The 27,221-nt window shown below is 43.3% G+C and overlaps 1 long non-coding RNA gene across 1 annotated transcript in view; it reads left to right on the top strand.

Annotated features, from left to right (window-relative positions):
• Positions 1 to 22,297, top strand: part of LOC147339786 (uncharacterized) — a 128,676-nt gene extending 106,379 nt beyond the window's left edge. Inside the window, exon 3 of the long non-coding RNA XR_015158485.1 lies at positions 22,030 to 22,297. This is a non-coding gene — a long non-coding RNA (uncharacterized LOC147339786). The remainder of the gene's footprint in view (positions 1 to 22,029) is intronic.
• The last annotated feature ends 4,924 nt before the right edge of the window (positions 22,298 to 27,221 follow it).

Here is a 27,221-nt window from a genome sequence, read left to right as displayed (position 1 = left end):
TCACTCATTATCAGAGAAATGCAAATCAAAACCACAATGAGGTACCATCTCACGCCGGTCAGGATGGCTGCTATCCAAACATCTACAAGCAATAAATGCTTGAGAAAAGGGAACCCTCTTACTCTGTTGTGGGGAATGCAAACTAGTACAGCCACTATGGAGAACAGTGTGGAGATTCCTTAGAAAACTGGAACTGGAACTGCCATAGGACCCAGCAATCTCACTGCTGGGCATACACATCGAAGAAACCAGAATTGAAAGAGACAGCGGGTACCCCTTTGTTCATCACAGCACTGTTTCCAATAGGCAGGACATGGAAGCAACCTAGATGTCCATTAGCAGGCGAACGGACAAGAAAGCACTGGTGCATATACACAATGGAATATTACTCAGCCATTCAAAAGAATACACTTGAATCCGTTCTAATGAGGTGGATGAAACTGGAGCCTATTATACAGAGTGAAATAAGTCAGAAAGAAAAACACCAATACAGAATACTAACGCATATATATGGAATTTAGAAAGATGGTAATGATAACCCTGTATGCGAGACCATTAAAGAGACACAGATGTACAGAACAGTCTTTTGGACTCTGTGGGAGAAGGCAAGGGTGGGATGGTCTGAGAGAATAGGTTTTAAACATGTATATTACCGTAAGTGAATCAGATCGCCAGTCCAGGTTCGATGCATGAGACAGGGTGCTCGGGGCTGGTGCACTGGGATGACCCAGAGGAATGGGATGGGGAGGGAGGTGGGAGGTGGGGTTTAGGATGGGGAAGACGTGTACACCCGTGATGGATTCATGTCAAGTATGGCAAAAACCACTACAGCATTGTAAAGTAATTAGCCTCCAATGAAAATAAATGCATTAAAAAAAATAAACTACATTCCTTTGCTAAAAATGGCCTAATCAATGTTGGCTTTGTGATGTCCAAAAACACCATGCTTTCCTTCCTTTCTTCCCTCCTTCCTCCCCCCTCTTCCTTTCCTTTTCTTTCTTATTATACAACTGTTAACGTTTGCCTTCCATTTATAGTTAATACAGAGTACTGGCACTCTTCCCCACGTTGTACAATACATCCTTGAGCTCATCTTACACCTAACACGGTGTGCCTCCCACTCCCCCACCTCTGTATAGCCCTTCCCTCATCCCCTCCCCGCTGGTAACCAGTAGATTGTTCTCTGTATTTGTGAGCCTCCATTTTTGTTATATTCTCTACTTGGTGGTGTTTTTAGATTCTATAAGTGATATCATACAGTATTTGTCTATCTCTGTCTGAGTTATTTTACTTCATAGTATACCTTCCATGTTGCTGCAAATGTCAATATTCCATTCCTTTTATGGGGCAACTTCCTTCTATGCCTTTTTAGCAAATGGCACTGCCACCGCACGCATGACATGGCTCCCCGGCTCAGTTTCCATCTCTGCACGCACGCAGAAAAACACCAAGTCCTCTTCCTCTTCTCCCATGGGAAGTGTATCTTTGAAGCTGAGTCTGGAACCAGTTCTTTCCCCCCCTACTTTCTGGCAAACTGGACCTTCTGGGCCCATCTCCAACCCCACAGGACCCATCTCTCTCCCTCTTCACACATTTATCCCTGCCCTGCCCTCTCTGCCCCCATTCTCAGAGAACTCAGAGACAAACATAATTTCACATCAGGTTGATTTTATTTTCTTTTCATTCTTAATGTGTGGAGTTGGTATAATAGTCACGTCTGTACTGTTGGCCAGTACTCAGCGGCAAGACCCCCGAAGAATTCTGAGGTCTCTAGCCATGCCTTCAAGTCACTGGCTGCCCACCGGTCCCGCTGGAATGACAGGGATCTCCACACTCTCTGGGACCTCCTCTGGTCCGTTCTGATTCAGCTCTTCATTCACCTTGCAACACTGGCTACAGAGCTTTGAGCCTCCGTTTTTTCTAAGGTTCCTTGTGGTGGGTGGTTTCTGAGAAGTTTTCTTGGTCAGCTTTGCCTGAAGGGGATTATTCACTCTCACACTTGCCCTGGCCACCTGGAGAAAACAAGAGAGGGGTAGAGAATGGCATTGGTTTGGGGAAGAGGGTGAAGGTGGACAGGAACGACAGCTTCAGGAGAAGGGGTGTGGGCAGAGAGGGGTTATGTGCCAGGCAAGGCCAGGGCAGGGGGTCTTATGGGGTGGGGTCAATGGGAAGAGGAGTTTGGGTGGCCTCAGCTGACCTTGACATTTTTTTTGGGCCTCAGTTGAGAGGAGGTCTTCATCCTTTTGTCCCGGGTAACAGGAGGCAGGTGTTTCCTAACTACTCTGGAGCCTTGGGGCTTCCCAGTCCGCGTAGTCATTTTGAGGCCTCCCAGTGGTCTGCTCCAGAGCCCCTGAGCACCGCTATATATACCCCTCCCCAGGGAGACACACCCTCATGCTTTATGAGGTCAGCAAGTCTCCTGCCCAGCCAATGGTGGCCCTGGGTGGGCCTTGACATCACAAAGCCCCATCCTGACACCTCTAGCGGAGGATGGGGAGCAATTCAGATGTTTCGGTTGGAGAAATGAGGCATTTGTAATTCCCCTAAAGAGGCCTCCAAACTCCCTGCCAGCCTCATCTCTCTAAGTCAACTCTGATGGGTCACATGGCAGGGAGAGTGTGTCTCCTCCAAACCTTGTCTATTCTATCTATTGATGACTGTAAAAGTGTAAAGGAAATAAAAAAAAAAAATCTGAAAAAGATACAGCTTAAGCAGCCCCAGTTATCATAAGTTTATTTTCTTTGTTCCATAGTCTCAAAATAACTGACAATTAAGTATGAATTTCACTTAAAACCTATTTTTCAAATTCTGCAAGATACTTTGTGTTCAAATATAAGACGATTTTGTTCTTTGCAAGCTAAAAAAAGTTTGACCTTGCAGTGAATACTTTGTTTCACTGATTTAGACCTAAATAAAAGCGCATCGTGTGCATTACCTTGACAATTTTTGTGGTATCACCGTGTATTTAGAATCAACTGTTTGAATGTGGGGTGCGTATTAGTACATTCCCTCGGGGACTGCAGGCTGTGCAGGAAGTGATCTCAAGGCCTTGCAAACCATTAAGGTTGCTCTGGGGAAGGGAGCAGTGGTAACCATGGCAGCCTGTGTTGGTGACAATTGTTGAACAGGGTCTTGTCCTAATGACCTCCCTCATAGAAGACAATGAATTGTTAAAGATAAGTACTAAGACTGTGGCCGTGTGAATTTATATATATATATATATATATATATATATATATTTTTTTTTTTTTATATACATACACATGCACACACTTGTGTGCGGTTATATATATGTACACTAAAACTTTATACCTTGTGAATAATATGTAAAATATTAAAACCTGACATATATGACAACCAACTTTTCAAACTTAAACCAACACAATTTGGTTTTGCAGAGGAAACGTATTTCATTACTGACATTATTTTAGAATACTGGAGTATGGAGATGGTAATCAAAACAGAACCAGCGTTTACTTGGGTTTATTCTTGTAATAAAAGTCTTCGTGGGCAATGCCCCCCAGTATTGCCTGCACGGGAGGTGGGCTACTCCCCCTGCTCCACCTGTGGGAGCCCATTGCTCCATTCTAAAGGCCTTTGGTCCAAAGAAGACATACAGATGGATAACAAACACATGAAAAGATGCTGAACATCACTCATTATCAGAGAAATGCAAATCAAAACCACAATGAGGTACCATCTCACGCCGGTCAGGATGGCTGCTATCCAAACATCTACAAGCAATAAATGCTTGAGAAAAGGGAACCCTCTTACTCTGTTGTGGGGAATGCAAACTAGTACAGCCACTATGGAGAACAGTGTGGAGATTCCTTAGAAAACTGGAACTGGAACTGCCATAGGACCCAGCAATCTCACTGCTGGGCATACACATCGAAGAAACCAGAATTGAAAGAGACAGCGGGTACCCCTTTGTTCATCACAGCACTGTTTCCAATAGGCAGGACATGGAAGCAACCTAGATGTCCATCAGCAGGCGAACGGACAAGAAAGCACTGGTGCATATACACAATGGAATATTACTCAGCCATTCAAAAGAATACACTTGAATCCGTTCTAATGAGGTGGATGAAACTGGAGCCTATTATACAGAGTGAAATAAGTCAGAAAGAAAAACACCAATACAGAATACTAACGCATATATATGGAATTTAGAAAGATGGTAATGATAACCCTGTATGCGAGACCATTAAAGAGACACAGATGTACAGAACAGTCTTTTGGACTCTGTGGGAGAAGGCGAGGGTGGGATGGTCTGAGAGAATAGGTTTTAAACATGTATATTATCGTAAGTGAATCAGATCGCCAGTCCAGGTTCGATGCATGAGACAGGGTGCTCGGGGCTGGTGCACTGGGATGACCCAGAGGAATGGGATGGGGAGGGAGGTGGGAGGTGGGGTTTAGGATGGGGAAGACGTGTACACCCGTGATGGATTCATGTCAAGTATGGCAAAAACCACTACAGCATTGTAAAGTAATTAGCCTCCAATGAAAATAAATGCATTAAAAAAAATAAACTACATTCCTTTGCTAAAAATGGCCTAATCAATGTTGGCTTTGTGATGTCCAAAAACACCATGCTTTCCTTCCTTTCTTCCCTCTTTCCTCCCCCCTCTTCCTTTCCTTTTCTTTCTTATTATACAACTGTTAACGTTTGCTTTCCATTTATAGTTATTACAGAGTACTGGCACTCTTCCCCACGTTGTACAATACATCCTTGAGCTCATCTTACACCTAACACGGTGTGCCTCCCACTCCCCCACCTCTGTATAGCCCTTCCCTCATCCCCTCCCCGCTGGTAACCAGTAGATTGTTCTCTGTATTTGTGAGCCTCCATTTTTGTTATATTCTCTACTTGGTGGTGTTTTTAGATTCTATAAGTGATATCATACAGTATTTGTCTATCTCTGTCTGAGTTATTTTACTTCATAGTATACCTTCCATGTTGCTGCAAATGTCAATATTCCATTCCTTTTATGGGGCAACTTCCTTCTATGCCTTTTTAGCAAATGGCACTGCCACCGCACGCATGACATGGCTCCCCGGCTCAGTTTCCATCTCTGCACGCACGCAGAAAAACACCAAGTCCTCTTCCTCTTCTCCCATGGGAAGTGTATCTTTGAAGCTGAGTCTGGAACCAGTTCTTTCCCCCCCTACTTTCTGGCAAACTGGACCTTCTGGGCCCATCTCCAACCCCACAGGACCCATCTCTCTCCCTCTTCACACATTTATCCCTGCCCTGCCCTCTCTGCCCCCACTCTCAGAGAACTCAGAGACAAACATAATTTCACATCAGGTTGATTTTATTTTCTTTTCATTCTTAATGTATGGAGTTGGTATAATAGTCACGTCTGTACTGTTGGCCAGTACTCAGCGGCAAGACCCCCGAAGAATTCTGAGGTCTCTAGCCATGCCTTCAAGTCACTGGCTGCCCACCGGTCCCGCTGGAATGACAGGGATCTCCACACTCTCTGGGACCTCCTCTGGTCCGTTCTGATTCAGCTCTTCATTCACCTTGCAACACTGGCTACAGAGCTTTGAGCCTCCGTTTTTTCTAAGGTTCCTTGTGGTGGGTGGTTTCTGAGAAGTTTTCTTGGTCAGCTTTGCCTGAAGGTGATTATTCACTCTCACACTTGCCCTGGCCACCTGGAGAAAACAAGAGAGGGGTAGAGAATGGCATTGGTTTGGGGAAGAGGGTGAAGGTGGACAGGAACGACAGCTTCAGGAGAAGGGGTGTGGGCAGAGAGGGGTTATGTGCCAGGCAAGGCCAGGGCAGGGGGTCTTATGGGGTGGGGTCAATGGGAAGAGGAGTTTGGGTGGCCTCAGCTGACCTTGACATTTTTTTGGGGCCTCAGTTGAGAGGAGGTCTTCATCCTTTTGTCCCGGGTAACAGGAGGCAGGTGTTTCCTAACTACTCTGGAGCCTTGGGGCTTCCCAGTCCGCGTAGTCATTTTGAGGCCTCCCAGTGGTCTGCTCCAGAGCCCCTGAGCACCGCTATATATACCCCTCCCCAGGGAGACACACCCTCATGCTTTATGAGGTCAGCAAGTCTCCTGCCCAGCCAATGGTGGCCCTGGGTGGGCCTTGACATCACAAAGCCCCATCCTGACACCTCTAGCGGAGGATGGGGAGCAATTCAGATGTTTCGGTTGGAGAAATGAGGCATTTGTAATTCCCCTAAAGAGGCCTCCAAACTCCCTGCCAGCCTCATCTCTCTAAGTCAACTCTGATGGGTCACATGGCAGGGAGAGTGTGTCTCCTCCAAACCTTGTCTATTCTATCTATTGATGACTGTAAAAGTGTAAAGGAAATAAAAAAAAAAAAATCTGAAAAAGATACAGCTTAAGCAGCCCCAGTTAACATAAGTTTATTTTCTTTGTTCCATAGTCTCAAAATAACTGACAATTAAGTATGAATTTCACTTAAAACCTATTTTTCAAATTCTGCAAGATACTTTGTGTTCAAATATAAGACGATTTTGTTCTTTGCAAGCTAAAAAAAGTTTGACCTTGCAGTGAATACTTTGTTTCACTGATTTAGACCTAAATAAAAGCGCATCGTGTGCATTACCTTGACAATTTTTGTGGTATCACCGTGTATTTAGAATCAACTGTTTGAATGTGGGGTGCGTATTAGTACATTCCCTCGGGGACTGCAGGCTGTGCAGGAAGTGATCTCAAGGCCTTGCAAACCATTAAGGTTGCTCTGGGGAAGGGAGCAGTGGTAACCATGGCAGCCTGTGTTGGTGACAATTGTTGAACAGGGTCTTCTCCTAATGACCTCCCTCATAGAAGACAATGAATTGTTAAAGATAAGTACTAAGACTGTGGCCGTGTGAATTTATATATATATATATATATATATATATATACATATTTTATATACATACACATGCACACACTTGTGTGCGTTTATATATATGTACACTAAAACTTTATACCTTGTGAATAATATGTAAAATATTAAAACCTGACATATATGACAACCAACTTTTCAAACTTCAACCAACACAATTTGGTTTTGCAGAGGAAACGTATTTCATTACTGACATTATTTTAGAATACTGGAGTATGGAGATGGTAATCAAAACAGAACCAGCGTTTACTTGGGTTTATTCTTGTAATAAAAGTCTTCGTGGGCAATGCCCCCCAGTATTGCCTGCACGGGAGGTGGGCTACTCCCCCTGCTCCACCTGTGGGAGCCCATTGCTCCATTCTAAAGGCCTTTGGTCCAAAGAAGACATACAGATGGATAACAAACACATGAAAAGATGCTGAACATCACTCATTATCAGAGAAATGCAAATCAAAACCACAATGAGGTACCATCTCACGCCGGTCAGGATGGCTGCTATCCAAACATCTACAAGCAATAAATGCTTGAGAAAAGGGAACCCTCTTACTCTGTTGTGGGGAATGCAAACTAGTACAGACACTATGGAGAACAGTGTGGAGATTCCTTATAAAACTGGAACTGGAACTGCCATAGGACCCAGCAATCTCACTGCTGGGCATACACATCGAGGAAACCAGAATTGAAAGAGACAACGTGTACCCCTTTGTTCATCACAGCACTGTTTCCAATAGGCAGGACATGGAAGCAACCTAGATGTCCATCAGCAGGCGAACGGACAAGAAAGCACTGGTGCATATACACAATGGAATATTACTCAGCCATTCAAAAGAATACACTTGAATCCGTTCTAATGAGGTGGATGAAACTGGAGCCTATTATACAGAGTGAAATAAGTCAGAAAGAAAAACACCAATACAGAATACTAACGCATATATATGGAATTTAGAAAGATGGTAATGATAACCCTGTATGCGAGACCATTAAAGAGACACAGATGTACAGAACAGTCTTTTGGACTCTGTGGGAGAAGGCGAGGGTGGGATGGTCTGAGAGAATAGGTTTTAAACATGTATATTATCGTAAGTGAATCAGATCGCCAGTCCAGGTTCGATGCATGAGACAGGGTGCTCGGGGCTGGTGCACTGGGATGACCCAGAGGAATGGGATGGGGAGGGAGGTGGGAGGTGGGGTTTAGGATGGGGAAGACGTGTACACCCGTGATGGATTCATGTCAAGTATGGCAAAAACCACTACAGCATTGTAAAGTAATTAGCCTCCAATGAAAATAAATGCATTAAAAAAAATAAACTACATTCCTTTGCTAAAAATGGCCTAATCAATGTTGGCTTTGTGATGTCCAAAAACACCATGCTTTCCTTCCTTTCTTCCCTCCTTCCTCCCCCCTCTTCCTTTCCTTTTCTTTCTTATTATACAACTGTTAACGTTTGCCTTCCATTTATAGTTAATACAGAGTACTGGCACTCTTCCCCACGTTGTACAATACATCCTTGAGCTCATCTTACACCTAACACGGTGTGCCTCCCACTCCCCCACCTCTGTATAGCCCTTCCCTCATCCCCTCCCCGCTGGTAACCAGTAGATTGTTCTCTGTATTTGTGAGCCTCCATTTTTGTTATATTCTCTACTTGGTGGTGTTTTTAGATTCTATAAGTGATATCATACAGTATTTGTCTATCTCTGTCTGAGTTATTTTACTTCATAGTATACCTTCCATGTTGCTGCAAATGTCAATATTCCATTCCTTTTATGGGGCAACTTCCTTCTATGCCTTTTTAGCAAATGGCACTGCCACCGCACGCATGACATGGCTCCCCGGCTCAGTTTCCATCTCTGCACGCACGCAGAAAAACACCAAGTCCTCTTCCTCTTCTCCCATGGGAAGTGTATCTTTGAAGCTGAGTCTGGAACCAGTTCTTTCCCCCCCTACTTTCTGGCAAACTGGACCTTCTGGGCCCATCTCCAACCCCACAGGACCCATCTCTCTCCCTCTTCACACATTTATCCCTGCCCTGCCCTCTCTGCCCCCACTCTCAGAGAACTCAGAGACAAACATAATTTCACATCAGGTTGATTTTATTTTCTTTTCATTCTTAATGTATGGAGTTGGTATGATAGTCACGTCTGTACTGTTGGCCAGTACTCAGCGGCAAGACCCCCGAAGAATTCTGAGGTCTCTAGCCATGCCTTCAAGTCACTGGCTGCCCACCGGTCACGCTGGAATGACAGGGATCTCCACACTCTCTGGGACCTCCTCTGGTCCGTTCTGATTCAGCTCTTCATTCACCTTGCAACACTGGCTACAGAGCTTTGAGCCTTCGTTTTTTCTAAGGTTCCTTGTGGTGGGTGGTTTCTGAGAAGTTTTCTTGGTCAGCTTTGCCTGAAGGTGATTATTCACTCTCGCACTTGCCCTGGCCACCTGGAGAAAACAAGAGAGGGGTAGAGAATGGCATTGGTTTGGGGAAGAGGGTGAAGGTGGACAGGAACGACAGCTTCAGGAGAAGGGGTGTGGGCAGAGAAGGGTTATGTGCCAGGCAAGGCCAGGGCAGGGGGTCTTATGGGGTGGGGTCAATGGGAAGAGGAGTTTGGGTGGCCTCAGCTGACCTTGACATTTTTTTTGGGCCTCAGTTGAGAGGAGGTCTTCATCCTTTTGTCCCGGGTAACAGGAGGCAGGTGTTTCCTAACTACTCTGGAGCCTTGGGGCTTCCCAGTCCGCGTAGTCATTTTGAGGCCTCCCAGTGGTCTGCTCCAGAGCCCCTGAGCACCGCTATATATACCCCTCCCCAGGGAGACACATCCTCATGCTTTATGAGGTCAGCAAGTCTCCTGCCCAGCCAATGGTGGCCCTGGGTGGGCCTTGACATCACAAAGCCCCATCCTGACACCTCTAGTGGGGAATGGGGAGCAATTCAGATGTTTCGGTTGGAGAAATGAGGCATTTGTAATTCCCCTAAAGAGGCCTCCAAACTCCCTGCCAGCCTCATCTCTCTAAGTCAATTCCGATGGGTCACATGGCAGGGAGAGTGTGTCTCCTCCAAACCTTGTCTATTCTATCTATTGATGACTGTAAAAGTGTAAAGGAAATAAAAAAAAAAATCTGAAAAAGATACAGCTTAAGCAGCCCCAGTTAACATAAGTTTATTTTCTTTGTTCCATAGTCTCAAAATAACTTACAAATAAATATGAATTTCATGTAAAACCTATTTTTCAAATTCTGCAAGATACTTTGTGTTCAAATATAAGACGATTTTGTTCTTTGCAAGCTAAAAAACGTTTGTACCTTGCAGTGAATACTTTGTTTCACTGATTTAGACCTAAATAAAAGCGCATCGTGTGCATTACCTTGACAATTTTTGTGGTATCACCGTGTATTTAGAATCAACTGTTTGAATGTGGGGTGCGTATTAGTACATTCCCTCGGGGACTGCAGGCTGTGCAGGAAGTGATCTCAAGGCCTTGCAAACCATTAAGGTTGCTCTGGGGAAGGGAGCAGTGGTAACCATGGCAGCCTGTGTTGGTGACAATTGTTGAACAGGGTCTTGTCCTAATGACCTCCCTCATAGAAGACAATGAATTGTTAAAGATAAGTACTAAGACTGTGGCCGTGTGAATTTATATATATATATATGTATATATATATATTTTTTTTATATACATACACATGCACACACTTGTGTGCGTTTATATATATGTACACTAAAACTTTATACCTTGTGAATAATATGTAAAATATTAAAACCTGACATATATGACAACCAACTTTTCAAACTTAAACCAACACAATTTGGTTTTGCAGAGGAAACGTATTTCATTACTGACATTATTTTAGAATACTGGAGTATGGAGATGGTAATCAAAACAGAACCAGCGTTTACTTGGGTTTATTCTTGTAATAAAAGTCTTCGTGGGCAATGCCCCCCAGTATTGCCTGCACGGGAGGTGGGCTACTCCCCCTGCTCCACCTGTGGGAGCCCATTGCTCCATTCTAAAGGCCTTTGGTCCAAAGAAGACATACAGATGGATAACAAACACATGAAAAGATGCTGAACATCACTCATTATCAGAGAAATGCAAATCAAAACCACAATGAGGTACCATCTCACGCCGGTCAGGATGGCTGCTATCCAAACATCTACAAGCAATAAATGCTTGAGAAAAGGGAACCCTCTTACTCTGTTGTGGGGAATGCAAACTAGTACAGCCACTATGGAGAACAGTGTGGAGATTCCTTAGAAAACTGGAACTGGAACTGCCATAGGACCCAGCAATCTCACTGCTGGGCATACACATCGAAGAAACCAGAATTGAAAGAGACAGCGGGTACCCCTTTGTTCATCACAGCACTGTTTCCAATAGGCAGGACATGGAAGCAACCTAGATGTCCATCAGCAGGTGAACGGACAAGAAAGCACTGGTGCATATACACAATGGAATATTACTCAGCCATTCAAAAGAATACACTTGAATCCGTTCTAATGAGGTGGATGAAACTGGAGCCTATTATACAGAGTGAAATAAGTCAGAAAGAAAAACACCAATACAGAATACTAACGCATATATATGGAATTTAGAAAGATGGTAATGATAACCCTGTATGCGAGACCATTAAAGAGACACAGATGTACAGAACAGTCTTTTGGACTCTGTGGGAGAAGGCGAGGGTGGGATGGTCTGAGAGAATAGGTTTTAAACATGTATATTACCGTAAGTGAATCAGATCGCCAGTCCAGGTTCGATGCATGAGACAGGGTGCTCGGGGCTGGTGCACTGGGATGACCCAGAGGAATGGGATGGGGAGGGAGGTGGGAGGTGGGGTTTAGGATGGGGAAGACGTGTACACCCGTGATGGATTCATGTCAAGTATGGCAAAAACCACTACAGCATTGTAAAGTAATTAGCCTCCAATGAAAATAAATGCATTAAAAAAAATAAACTACATTCCTTTGCTAAAAATGGCCTAATCAATGTTGGCTTTGTGATGTCCAAAAACACCATGCTTTCCTTCCTTTCTTCCCTCCTTCCTCCCCCCTCTTCCTTTCCTTTTCTTTCTTATTATACAACTGTTAACGTTTGCCTTCCATTTATAGTTAATACAGAGTACTGGCACTCTTCCCCACGTTGTACAATACATCCTTGAGCTCATCTTACACCTAACACGGTGTGCCTCCCACTCCCCCACCTCTGTATAGCCCTTCCCTCATCCCCTCCCCGCTGGTAACCAGTAGATTGTTCTCTGTATTTGTGAGCCTCCATTTTTGTTATATTCTCTACTTGGTGGTGTTTTTAGATTCTATAAGTGATATCATACAGTATTTGTCTATCTCTGTCTGAGTTATTTTACTTCATAGTATACCTTCCATGTTGCTGCAAATGTCAATATTCCATTCCTTTTATGGGGCAACTTCCTTCTATGCCTTTTTAGCAAATGGCACTGCCACCGCACGCATGACATGGCTCCCCGGCTCAGTTTCCATCTCTGCACGCACGCAGAAAAACACCAAGTCCTCTTCCTCTTCTCCCATGGGAAGTGTATCTTTGAAGCTGAGTCTGGAACCAGTTCTTTCCCCCCCTACTTTCTGGCAAACTGGACCTTCTGGGCCCATCTCCAACCCCACAGGACCCATCTCTCTCCCTCTTCACACATTTATCCCTGCCCTGCCCTCTCTGCCCCCACTCTCAGAGAACTCAGAGACAAACATAATTTCACATCAGGTTGATTTTATTTTCTTTTCATTCTTAATGTATGGAGTTGGTATGATAGTCACGTCTGTACTGTTGGCCAGTACTCAGCGGCAAGACCCCCGAAGAATTCTGAGGTCTCTAGCCATGCCTTCAAGTCACTGGCTGCCCACCGGTCCCGCTGGAATGACAGGGATCTCCACACTCTCTGGGACCTCCTCTGGTCCGTTCTGATTCAGCTCTTCATTCACCTTGCAACACTGGCTACAGAGCTTTGAGCCTCCGTTTTTTCTAAGGTTCCTTGTGGTGGGTGGTTTCTGAGAAGTTTTCTTGGTCAGCTTTGCCTGAAGGTGATTATTCACTCTCACACTTGCCCTGGCCACCTGGAGAAAACAAGAGAGGGGTAGAGAATGGCATTGGTTTGGGGAAGAGGGTGAAGGTGGACAGGAACGACAGCTTCAGGAGAAGGGGTGTGGGCAGAGAGGGGTTATGTGCCAGGCAAGGCCAGGGCAGGGGGTCTTATGGGGTGGGGTCAATGGGAAGAGGAGTTTGGGTGGCCTCAGCTGACCTTGACATTTTTTTTGGGCCTCAGTTGAGAGGAGGTCTTCATCCTTTTGTCCCGGGTAACAGGAGGCAGGTGTTTCCTAACTACTTTGGAGCCTTGGGGCTTCCCAGTCCGCGTAGTCATTTTGAGGCCTCCCAGTGGTCTGCTCCAGAGCCCCTGAGCACCGCTATATATACCCCTCCCCAGGGAGACACACCCTCATGCTTTATGAGGTCAGCAAGTCTCCTGCCCAGCCAATGGTGGCCCTGGGTGGGCCTTGACATCACAAAGCCCCATCCTGACACCTCTAGCGGAGGATGGGGAGCAATTCAGATGTTTCGGTTGGAGAAATGAGGCATTTGTAATTCCGCTAAAGAGGCCTCCAAACTCCCTGCCAGCCTCATCTCTCTAAGTCAACTTTGATGGGTCACATGGCAGGGAGAGTGTGTCTCCTCCAAACCTTGTCTATTCTATCTATTGATGACTGTAAAAGTGTAAAGGAAATAAAAAAAAAAAAAATCTGAAAAAGATACAGCTTAAGCAGCCCCAGTTAACATAAGTTTATTTTCTTTGTTCCATAGTCTCAAAATAACTGACAATTAAGTATGAATTTCACTTAAAACCTATTTTTCAAATTCTGCAAGATACTTTGTGTTCAAATATAAGACGATTTTGTTCTTTGCAAGCTAAAAAAAGTTTGACCTTGCAGTGAATACTTTGTTTCACTGATTTAGACCTAAATAAAAGCGCATCGTGTGCATTACCTTGACAATTTTTGTGGTATCACCGTGTATTTAGAATCAACTGTTTGAATGTGGGGTGCGTATTAGTACATTCCCTCGGGGACTGCAGGCTGTGCAGGAAGTGATCTCAAGGCCTTGCAAACCATTAAGGTTGCTCTGGGGAAGGGAGCAGTGGTAACCATGGCAGCCTGTGTTGGTGACAATTGTTGAACAGGGTCTTGTCCTAATGACCTCCCTCATAGAAGACAATGAATTGTTAAAGATAAGTACTAAGACTGTGGCCGTGTGAATTTATATATATATATATATATATATATATATATTTTATATACATACACATGCACACACTTGTGTGCGTTTATATATATGTACACTAAAACTTTATACCTTGTGAATAATATGTAAAATATTAAAACCTGACATATATGACAACCAACTTTTCAAACTTCAACCAACACAATTTGGTTTTGCAGAGGAAACGTATTTCATTACTGACATTATTTTAGAATACTGGAGTATGGAGATGGTAATCAAAACAGAACCAGCGTTTACTTGGGTTTATTCTTGTAATAAAAGTCTTCGTGGGCAATGCCCCCCAGTATTGCCTGCACGGGAGGTGGGCTACTCCCCCTGCTCTACCTGTGGGAGCCCATTGCTCCATTCTAAAGGCCTTTGGTCCAAAGAAGACATACAGATGGATAACAAACACATGAAAAGATGCTGAACATCACTCATTATCAGAGAAATGCAAATCAAAACCACAATGAGGTACCATCTCACGCCGGTCAGGATGGCTGCTATCCAAACATCTACAAGCAATAAATGCTTGAGAAAAGGGAACCCTCTTACTCTGTTGTGGGGAATGCAAACTAGTACAGACACTATGGAGAACAGTGTGGAGATTCCTTATAAAACTGGAACTGGAACTGCCATAGGACCCAGCAATCTCACTGCTGGGCATACACATCGAGGAAACCAGAATTGAAAGAGACAACGTGTACCCCTTTGTTCATCACAGCACTGTTTCCAATAGGCAGGACATGGAAGCAACCTAGATGTCCATCAGCAGGCGAACGGACAAGAAAGCACTGGTGCATATACACAATGGAATATTACTCAGCCATTCAAAAGAATACACTTGAATCCGTTCTAATGAGGTGGATGAAACTGGAGCCTATTATACAGAGTGAAATAAGTCAGAAAGAAAAACACCAATACAGAATACTAACGCATATATATGGAATTTAGAAAGATGGTAATGATAACCCTGTATGCGAGACCATTAAAGAGACACAGATGTACAGAACAGTCTTTTGGACTCTGTGGGAGAAGGCGAGGGTGGGATGGTCTGAGAGAATAGGTTTTAAACATGTATATTATCGTAAGTGAATCAGATCGCCAGTCCAGGTTCGATGCATGAGACAGGGTGCTCGGGGCTGGTGCACTGGGATGACCCAGAGGAATGGGATGGGGAGGGAGGTGGGAGGTGGGGTTTAGGATGGGGAAGACGTGTACACCCGTGATGGATTCATGTCAAGTATGGCAAAAACCACTACAGCATTGTAAAGTAATTAGCCTCCAATGAAAATAAATGCATTAAAAAAAATAAACTACATTCCTTTGCTAAAAATGGCCTAATCAATGTTGGCTTTGTGATGTCCAAAAACACCATGCTTTCCTTCCTTTCTTCCCTCCTTCCTCCCCCCTCTTCCTTTCCTTTTCTTTCTTATTATACAACTGTTAACGTTTGCCTTCCATTTATAGTTAATACAGAGTACTGGCACTCTTCCCCACGTTGTACAATACATCCTTGAGCTCATCTTACACCTAACACGGTGTGCCTCCCACTCCCCCACCTCTGTATAGCCCTTCCCTCATCCCCTCCCCGCTGGTAACCAGTAGATTGTTCTCTGTATTTGTGAGCCTCCATTTTTGTTATATTCTCTACTTGGTGGTGTTTTTAGATTCTATAAGTGATATCATACAGTATTTGTCTATCTCTGTCTGAGTTATTTTACTTCATAGTATACCTTCCATGTTGCTGCAAATGTCAATATTCCATTCCTTTTATGGGGCAACTTCCTTCTATGCCTTTTTAGCAAATGGCACTGCCACCGCACGCATGACATGGCTCCCCGGCTCAGTTTCCATCTCTGCACGCACGCAGAAAAACACCAAGTCCTCTTCCTCTTCTCCCATGGGAAGTGTATCTTTGAAGCTGAGTCTGGAACCAGTTCTTTCCCCCCCTACTTTCTGGCAAACTGGACCTTCTGGGCCCATCTCCAACCCCACAGGACCCATCTCTCTCCCTCTTCACACATTTATCCCTGCCCTGCCCTCTCTGCCCCCACTCTCAGAGAACTCAGAGACAAACATAATTTCACATCAGGTTGATTTTATTTTCTTTTCATTCTTAATGTATGGAGTTGGTATGATAGTCACGTCTGTACTGTTGGCCAGTACTCAGCGGCAAGACCCCCGAAGAATTCTGAGGTCTCTAGCCATGCCTTCAAGTCACTGGCTGCCCACCGGTCCCGCTGGAATGACAGGGATCTCCACACTCTCTGGGACCTCCTCTGGTCCGTTCTGATTCAGCTCTTCATTCACCTTGCAACACTGGCTACAGAGCTTTGAGCCTCCGTTTTTTCTAAGGTTCCTTGTGGTGGGTGGTTTCTGAGAAGTTTTCTTGGTCAGCTTTGCCTGAAGGTGATTATTCACTCTCGCACTTGCCCTGGCCACCTGGAGAAAACAAGAGAGGGGTAGAGAATGGCATTGGTTTGGGGAAGAGGGTGAAGGTGGACAGGAACGACAGCTTCAGGAGAAGGGGTGTGGGCAGAGAAGGGTTATGTGCCAGGCAAGGCCAGGGCAGGGGGTCTTATGGGGTGGGGTCAATGGGAAGAGGAGTTTGGGTGGCCTCAGCTGACCTTGACATTTTTTTTGGGCCTCAGTTGAGAGGAGGTCTTCATCCTTTTGTCCCGGGTAACAGGAGGCAGGTGTTTCCTAACTACTCTGGAGCCTTGGGGCTTCCCAGTCCGCGTAGTCATTTTGAGGCCTCCCAGTGGTCTGCTCCAGAGCCCCTGAGCACCGCTATATATACCCCTCCCCAGGGAGACACACCCTCATGCTTTATGAGGTCAGCAAGTCTCCTGCCCAGCCAATGGTGGCCCTGGGTGGGCCTTGACATCACAAAGCCCCATCCTGACACCTCTAGTGGGGAATGGGGAGCAATTCAGATGTTTCGGTTGGAGAAATGAGGCATTTGTAATTCCCCTAAAGAGGCCTCCAAACTCCCTGCCAGCCTCATCTCTCTAAGTCAACTCTGATGGGTCACATGGCAGGGAGAGTGTGTCTCCTCCAAACCTTGTCTATTCTATCTATTGATGACTGTAAAAGTGTAAAGGAAATAAAAAAAAAATCTGAAAAAGATACAGCTTAAGCAGCCCCAGTTAACATAAGTTTATTTTCTTTGTTCCATAGTCTCAAAATAACTTACAAATAAATATGAATTTCATGTAAAACCTATTTTTCAAATTCTGCAAGATACTTTGTGTTCAAATATAAGACGATTTTGTTCTTTGCAAGCTAAAAAACGTTTGTACCTTGCAGTGAATACTTTGTTTCACTGATTTAGACCTAAATAAAAGCGCATCGTGTGCATTACCTTGACAATTTTTGTGGTATCACCGTGTATTTAGAATCAACTGTTTGAATGTGGGGTGCGTATTAGTACATTCCCTCGGGGACTGCAGGCTGTGCAGGAAGTGATCTCAAGGCCTTGCAAACCATTAAGGATGCTCTGGGGAAGGGAGCAGTGGTAACCATGGCAGCCTGTGTTGGTGACAATCGTTGAACAGGGTCTTCTCTTAATGAACTCCCTCATAGAAGACAATGAATTGTTAAAGATAAGTACTAAGACTGTGGCCGTATGAATTTATATATATATGTATATATACATACCCATGCACACATATGTGTGTGTGTTTGTATATATATACACTGAAACTTTATACCTTGTGAATAATATGTAAAATATTCCAGTTGGTTACCTTGCTCACTCTTTACTATGGCACCCTACCTACACTTGGTCCCTAAGATATATAGTCACTCTCACTCAGGAGTAGTTCAGAGTATTGCGTTTTGGAAGAACCAATTAAGTGAATTTGGAAATGCTGTTGTCTAATTTTAACTAGAATAAATCATTTCTAGTAATCACATACAGGTGTGAGAGTTGGACCATAAAGGTCGAGCAGTGAAGAATTGATGCTTTTGAACTGTGGTTCTGGAGAAGACTGTTGAGAGTCCCTTGGACAGCAAGGAGTTCCAACCTGTCATCCTAAGAGTACAGGATGGAAAGATTAAAACATCTACTTATATTTATTTTAAACCAGAAAATAAGAAAGAAATTAAAATTTGAAAATTTAATCTTTCCACCCTGTATTCCAGTTGGTTAACTTGCTCACTCTCAGTAGTATATATACCTCACTTTGGAGATGAAGAGAGGGGTCCTAGGGATCTGGACTCTTGAGAACCTACAGTGTGAATTGCTTCTCATCAAATGAGAGCTCAAATGTCCCCTCTCCAGAGATATCTTCCCTTAGAATTCCCTTCCCTCTGCCACAAACACAGCCCAACCCATCACTGTCACCATAGCTTTTACCCTTCTTAGAATTACACTGTTCCTGTGTTGGCTCACTTATCTGTTTGTATATTACTTCCCTGTCATCTTCCACTCAGATGTAGGCACCACGAAAGAAGGTGCCCTTTCTGCTTACACCACCCTTGTCCCTTAACCTGGCAATCAGTTAGCCTTTGGATCAATACAAATTTTGTCAGGTAGCCATTTACTGTACTGTTTTCCCTATAGTATGCTGCTGATACCTCCTCAGTGCTAAGTACAACCTGGCCTTCTTCACATCTGGCAATCACCTTCTCAGTTGCTCAAATGGATAATCACATATGATGGTTGGCTTCTTCTTTGGGCCAAGAATTCCAAGCTGCTGCCACAGAAACCTAAAAATGTTTCTAGTTCCTATCTTGTAGAAAGCCAAACCCCAAACTACATATAAGTGAAAATTATATGTAGACTCAAAAATTGTGTTTCTCCTGTATTAATTTTGAAGATGAGAGGATACCAAGTATGAAATTGTTTCATGGAGCTTTCCAATCACAAAATAACATCTGAAAGCTAAACAGTTATCATTATCACTACTGAAATCTTTATGTTTCCTAACTCAGGGAAAATGGTTTGTGATGACTGTGGAACGATTTCAAGCACTGTCTCTATAACAGTAATTTTACCTACATTATTAATTTCAAATTCAAAAATTAAAACCCTTTGAAGTGGTTGTTTTTATACTCTTTTAAGATGTAAAGACATCAGGCAACAGAATGTGTCTAGGGAATTTTTGTGGCTATAGAGAAAAACTAAAAACACTCATAAAATAGCTTTAATTTCCACTACTTTTCATTATTTATAACTTCAAAAGGAGAGGTTTCAAAATTTTTAAATAATTATTCAATAGGAGCTGTAGTAGACAGAGTAAAGGCCCCCAAGGATGTTCCCATCCTAACTTCTGGAGCCTATAGCTATGTTACCTTATGTGACAAAAGGGACTTACCAGATGTCATTTAGTTATGATCTTGAGATGGGGAGGTTATCCTGGATTATCCAGGTGAGTTCAGTATAATTAGAAGGATCCTATAAGTGAAAGAGGGAGACAGGAGAGGTGGAGAAGGAGATGTGAGAATGAGGCAGTATCACAGTGATATAATATGAGCAAGGTTTGGCCAGCCATTGCTGGCTTTGAAGATGGAAAAGGGGGCCATGAGCCAAGGAATGCAGGCAGCCTCTCAAAGCTGGAAGAGACAAGGAAATGGATTCCCCCCAGAGCCTGCAGAAAGAACACAGCCCCACCGACACCTTGAATTTCATCCAGTGAGACCCATTTTGGACTTCTGATGTCCAGAACTGTAAAACAATAAGTTGGCTTTGTTTTAGGTCACTAAATTTGTGAAAATTTGTTACAGCAGCCATAGGAAAGTAGCACAGCAGTGTTTTTAGAAGACATGATTTGTAAATTCACCAATTCCTCATGTAGCCTCTCACATTTAGTACGTGACACATTTTGATGGCTTCAACAAAACAGTTCAGTTAGAGCTTTTGAAATCTGAGCTTTGATCATATTAGAGAAACACTGCAAATGGTGAAAATGGGGTAATAATGCCAAGTCCTTGTGGGTGATTATTAATAACTCGAAGTTCACATGCAAAAAGACACTGACTTGATACCAAGGGATGGTTATATCATAAACTATTTGAATATTCAGTCCAAGCCTCCTATTTCTATGGAATTGAGCAAGTAAGGCTGTGGTCTGTAAGGAGTGTGTGCTCAACAGACACTAACAGATCAACACAAGACACACAGGTGTCTGGGAGGTGGTCTTTGGACCTACAGATCTTCCCCGGTTTTTCAGTCTGATACATGTCTGTCTGGAGCCTATTCTTATAATGGAACTTATGGTATCACATATCAGCTTTGTTTTTCAAGTGGAACTAGAAATAACTGCCTGGAGAATGTACCATTAGTTGGAACTGAAAAAAAAAAAAATCATGATACTTGAAGAGTTTTAGCACTTGGGATGGACTATGATTTTCCATTAAGCAAGTCAAATGCTACTACCCAGTCGTCATGAGGAAAGTGCACTATAGCAAGATCCACAGGTCCAATGCTTTAAGAACATTCCATATGGAAACCATTGGCAATAACACATGCTGGCATATGGCAAATGACATGTGTACATATAAAAATAAAAACTAGAAACAGTGCAAGCTATTTTAACAATGAAATCATACTCTTCCCCACCATCACTTCTCCCACAAAATACAGCCAAGAGACCCCCCCCCCCGACCCCTCTGCCACCCGAACCCCCAGCAGGAATGTGAATTGGACGGTAATGGCTGTGCTCCATCACTGTACCAGTTATGGTCCCAATAGGATTCAGATGACACACTCAATCTTGCCAAAGCCTCCTTTTGGCCAAAGTCAAGCAAACTGCAGCTGGTTAGCAGTCCAGATGCTGCAGTCCATGGAGCTCTCTCTCTGGCAGAGAGAGCTGGACAAAGAAAGGTGTGAGAATGGAATGGAGGCGAGAGAATGTCTAGCACAGATTTTTCAGTTCAGCAAATATTTTAATGAGCACTTACTGTGAGTTCTTCTCTGGGAGATACATGTGGTAGAAGTGATCAAAGTAGTTTAATTTGCCTTAAAAACTCAGAGAGTGCCAGGGGACAAGCCAGTAAATGGCAATATGATGGCAATGATAACATGATACAACAGAAACAGAGTATTATGGACACATTTATTTAAAGGAACAAGCTCGTACATATGGGATCAGAGACAGTTTCTAAAAGGAAGCCAAATCTAAGCCAAAACACGAAGAATTCATTGGTCATCACTAACTTTCAGTGAGGACTGTCCTAAGGGCTTCACGCATTGTAATACACTTAATCCTTCCAAGGACTCTCTGAGTGGGAACAGAAATTAACCATCCGTAGTAAAGAAGGATCTCTTTGGGGTGATGGAAATGTTCTAAAACTAGATGACAGGGGGGATGGTATGGGGAGGGAGGAGGGAGGAGGGTCCAGGATGGGGAACACATGTATACCTGTAAAATAAAAAAAAGAAAAAAAAATAATAAAAAAATAAAAATATAAGACAAAAAAATAAATAAATAAAAATAAAACGAGATGACAGGGAGAGTTGTACCACTTGGTGAACTTACTAAAAGTCATGTGCACCAGAATGGGAGTGAGTTTTATAAAATGGAAATTCTACTTCAGTAACTTTTGCAAAAGCCAGACCAAACAAGCTGGTGTGATTATGCAAGGAAGACAGGATGGCTTGAACCGAAGTAAGGGTAGTGGGGATAAAAAGTAGACAAGTGCTTGCGACTGGGAGTAGCCACTTGTGACTGGGAGAGATGACTGGCAAATTTGGCACCCTGACCTAGAGGTTTTGAGAAAGGAACTGTGGTTCTTTGCCTTCCTGGTGTTGGCTGTTAACTCTATTGGAAGAGAGTGATCTTCAGCTTTGGAAGGAAAGTTACCTAGCAGGCCTCGCCTTTAGATTGAGCAGTAGCTCTCTGCTGATAATAATGCATAGATTTCTTCCAGGTTTTCTGACATCAGAGGTGAGGCTTTAAGAATGAGCGCCATATTTTGGACTGAACTCTAAGGAGGCACTGAGAACAAGTGTACCAGAAGACCTTTTTAGATGACTGCCCTCATCTATATCAATCAACTTGCCAAAACAAAGAGGAGGATATCTGGATTCTTGAGGTAATACCCCTTTCCACATGAATTATAGTGACATTTGGTATCCCTTGAGGAATTTTTGGGTTGTGAAGTTCTCTCCTGTAGCTCAAGAGCCAAGAAAATGTCAGTGATCCTTCTGCTTTCTCCTCGAGCCACAATAAAATCCAGGCTCTGATTAGTTGTTTGGGTGACACCTAGTCTTGTTTTGATGGAATCTGGTTAAACAAGTAAGAAGATCCATTTTTCCCAGGCCCATGAAATGCATGTAGTGGTGAAAAAAAAAAAAAAAAATTGGGTTAGACTGTGTTTCCCCTGCCAGGACATAGAGTTCTCCGTGTAGTTCGATACTCCCAGAGGGATGGTGGAACCTTTCAGCGTATGGTTAGTTAATCTCTCTTATGCTGGGTTATCAGTTGGTCAGCTGAAAGGTCAGAAGCCATGATAAGAACATGAGAAGTCTGAGCTTCAAGTTCTGAATTGTAGGATGACTTTTACAAACTTGGGATGGGGGTGAGGGATGTCTCGGTAGGGTAAGAAGAGGAATTGCTGTTCTGTTTTGGCAACTTTTCTCTGTGTTGCCATTTCTCTTCCAAGAGATCGAAATTTCCTGCATCTCTGAGAGAAAATTTGCTCAATGTATGTACATTTCTGGCAGCTGGTTGGCAGATGCAGCCAAGTCCTACCCCGCAGAATGCTCTTGGAGCAGCACTGATTTTAAGCTGAGACCTGGGACTCCTGATTTAAAGCAAAATATTTCTTCTGGTTAAAATATCTTGAGGGAGATGATCTGAACCAACAATATAAGCTAGGAACTGTGTGTGCATGTCTGCATGCTCAGTTGTATCTGATTCTTTAGAGATTCCATGGACTGTAGCCTGCCAGGCCCCTCTGTCCATGGGATTTCCCAGGCAAGAGTACTGAAGTGAGTAGCCATTCCCCTCTCCAGGGGATCTTCTCAACCCAGGGATCAAACCCGGGTCTCCTGCATTGGCAGGCAGATTCTTTACCACTGAGCCACCTGGGAAGCCTCAAGAATTATGCACAGAGGGAGATAAATATATCCTGGCATATTCATGTCATCTTAGTTGTGAGGCTTAACATGGGCAAGTTGGGGTGATGAGAAAGAAGCGTTTGCACCAACATTGATCAGTAATATATCCTCTTGGTATTAACACATGCTCTTCCCGTACCCTTGAGAATCATCCATGGGGCAACCAAGAAAATCCCTTATTTACAAAAGTTTTTCTTTTTAAGGTCTCCTTTGTATTGAAAACAAACTCAAGTCCTGCTTCCCTGTGAATAATAAAAACTGAGAGATCACATATTGAGGAACTAGGGCCTTGTTTTCTTTCTTCTCCTTTTAATGCCTGATACGTCTTGCAGTTGTGTTGTGTGCTTTGAGAATAACAAGACTTCTTTCAGCCTGGGTTCTTGGGAAGCTACTGAGCAAACTGAATTCTCTGCTGCCCAATGGAGTCCCGAGTAAAATGCCAAAGCTCAAATTGGATTACTGGACTATTATTAAGAGAAAAGATTGAAGGGGCTGATGGAAGAAAAGCTAGATTTCTCTTGCTGTGTTGAGGACCTTTCAACTTGGAATAACATGTCTTGGTTCTAAATAAATTTATTAGAGAATGACCAAGAGAGAATACGTATAGAATGCTATATTCTGGTTTTGAGAGGACTCTTGTCAACAATAGCACGGGCAAATCTGGACACAAAAACTTGAAAGAAATTCGAGTCACAGAGAAGAAACACTTAAGAGTGATGTGGAGAACTTTTAATATAAAGGCATAATAGTTTATATTTCTTTGTTTAAACTACACCTGCCCACTTACTTCATAATGCTTTTGTTTTGGGAAACTTGAGATTGACTTAGCTCACAGGGAACGTCCTTGAAAATACATTTTTGGTAGCAAATTCAGGAGTTAACTCCATTTGCTTCTTTGGATGAGAGAGGTTCTTCAGTTTATCTCTGATCTGAAATAGGAAATGTTAGCATTTGTATCTGTTTCCCTTAAGCAATGAGGTATTTTTGGAAGCCCTAGTTCCCCTGAGGAAAAACAGTTCATTCTTCTAACACTGAAACTAAAATGTAAATGTTGCTACAAGTCTGATGGAGATCTTAATGAAACATTAGTAAAATCTCATCTAAGTGTCAGCAAAGGAGATTATTTGCTTTGGAGATTCTGTTTTAAAAAGAAAATACATGTAAACACTTATGCTCATCACATTTTCTTTTATTTTTTTTTAGTTTTTATTTTTATTTTTTTAAATTTTATTTTATTTTTAAACTTTACAATATTGTATTAGTTTTGCCAAATATTGAAATGAATCCGCCACAGGTATACCCGCGTTCCCCATCCTGAACCCTCCTCCCTCCTCCCTCCCCTACCCTCCCTCTGGGTCCTCCCAGTGTACCAGGCCCAAGCATCAAGCTGTCAGTGTCAAGACAGTGAAATGTATCATCATGTTTCGTATCTGTTCTAAGGAATTTAAAAAGTAGCCGGTATAATAGTACATTCTTTTTTTTTAAGTAACTCTACTAGGTCCCAGGAGAGTTAGGTGAGAATTAAAGTTTAAACTTTAGGTATCCTGATGAGGAAAAAGAAAGTTCCATCCATATGGCCAGAATTTAAACTGGATGGATTGGAATGTAAATTGGTACAGTCACTATGGAAAACAATAAGGAGATTCCTCAAAAAATTAAAAATAGAACTACCATATGATCCAGCAACTGCACTTGTGGCTACATATCTAAAGGAAATGAAAATAGGTTATTGAAAAGATATCTCTACTCCCATGTTTATTACAATATTATTCACAATAACCAAGATACAAAAATAACCCACGTGTCTGACAACAGATAAATGGATAAAGAAGATGTTTTTAACACACACACACACACACACACACACACACAATGGGATGCTACTCAGCCATAAGAAAGAAGGAAATTATGGCAATTTCAGCAAAATAGATGGACTTTGAAAGCATTATGCTTCGTGGGATAAGCCAGACAAAGAAAGAATAGTTGAGTCCCCCCAGGTGACATGTGATAATGAACAGAGACAAACTTGGTTCTCACAACTAGAGGAAAGGCCACTGGCATCCAGTGGGTAGAGACCAGCCATGTTGTCAAATATCCTCCAAGGCCTAGGACAGCCTCCCCTCTACCCATAAACAGTCCAGCCCCAAAAGATACTAGTGGTGAAGTTGAAAACCTCATTATACAACCATGACCGTGAGAGGCTTGTGACATGAGGTCAGTGTAATAGAATTTTAGAAATGTAACCAAATGCTGGTTAGAAAATTAAAACTTACATCAAGACTTCATTACTCCATGCTATGGAAGAATGCTCAAACTACCGCACAATTGCACTCATCTCACACGCTAGTAAAGTAATGCTCAAAATTCGCCAAGCCAGGCTTCAGCAATATGTGAACCGTGAACTTCCTGATGTTCAAGCTGGTTTTAGAAAAGGCAGAGGAACCAGAGATCAAATTGCCAACATCCGCTGGATCATGGAAAAAGCAAGAGAGTTCCAGAAAAGCATTTATTTCTGCTTTTTTGACTATGCCAAAGCCTTTGACTATGTGGATCACAATGAACTGTGGAAAATTCTGAAAGAGATGGGAATACCAGACCCCCTGATCTGCCTCTTGAGAAATTTGTATGCAGGTCAGGAAGCAACAGTTAGAACTGGACATGGAACAACAGACTGGTTCCAAATAGGAAAAGGAGTACATCAAGGCTGTATATAGTCACCCTGTTTATTTAACTTCTATGCAGAGTACATCATGAGAAACACTGGACTGGAAGAAGCACAAGCTGGAATCAAGATTGCCGGGAGAAATATCAATAACCTCAGAGATGCAGATGACACCACCCTTATGGCAGAAAGTGAAGAGGAACTAAAGAACCTCTTGATGAAAGTGAAAGAGGAGAGTGACAAAGTTGGCTTAAAGCTCAACATTCAGAAAACAAAGATCATGGCATCCGGTCCCATCACTTCATGGGAAATAGATGGGGAAACAGTGGAAACAGTGTCAGACTTTATTTTTTTGGGCTCCAAAATGACTGCAGATGGTGACTGCAGCCATGAAATTAAAAGACGCTTACTCCTTGGAAGGAAAGTTATGACCAACCTAGATAGCATATTCAAAAGCAGAGACATTACTTTGCCAACAAAGGTTTGTCTAGTCAAGGCTATGGTTTTTCCTGTGGTCATGTATGGATGTGAGAGTTGGACTGTGAAGAAGGCTGAGTGCCAAAGAACTGATGCTTTTGAAGTGTGGTGTTGGAGAAGACTCTTGAGAGTCCCTTGGACTGCAAGGAGATCCAACCAGTCCATTCTGAAGGAGATCAGCCCTGGGATTTCTTTGGAAGGAATGATGCTGAAGCTGAAACTCCAGTACTTTGGCCACCTGATGGGAAGAGTTGACTCATTGGAAAAGACTCTGATGCTGGGAGGGATTGGGGGCAAGAGGAGAAGGGGACGACAGAGGATGAGATGGCTGGATAGCATCACGGACTCGATGGACGTGAGTCTGAGTGAACTCCGGGAGTTGGTGATGGACGGGGAGGCCTGGCGTGCTGCGATTCATGGGGTCGCAAAGAGTTGGACACAACTGAGCGACTGATCTGATCTGATGGAATGAATTAATGCATGTGTCCTCAGTTGCTCAGTCGTGTTTGACTTTTTGTAGCACACCAGGCTCCTCTGTCCATGGGATTTCCCAGGCAAGAATACTGGAGTGGATTGCCATTCCCTTGCCAGGGGACCTTCCCAACCCAGGGAACAAACCCCTGTCTCCTGCATTGCAGGTGGATTCTTTACCATACAAGCCACCAGGGAAGCCCCATGGACTGTATTGTGTCCCCTCAAAATTCATATGTTGAAACCCTAATCCCTAATGTGATGACAGTTGAAGGTGGGGCCTTTAGAAGGTAATTAGATTTAGATGAGGTCATGAGGGTGGGGCTCACTTGATTGGGTTAGTGCCCTAACAAGAAAAATCAGAGAACTTGCTCTCTCCCCACCATATGA

This window comes from Bos grunniens, chromosome X (assembly GCF_055505025.1).
Source record: "Bos grunniens cultivar Pamir isolate PY7600 chromosome X, Bosgru_T2T1.0, whole genome shotgun sequence".
Classification (NCBI taxonomy): domain Eukaryota; kingdom Metazoa; phylum Chordata; class Mammalia; order Artiodactyla; family Bovidae; genus Bos; species Bos grunniens.
The sequence above is the reverse complement of the archived record's forward strand: the minus strand, read 5'-3'. Positions and strand labels throughout refer to the sequence as shown.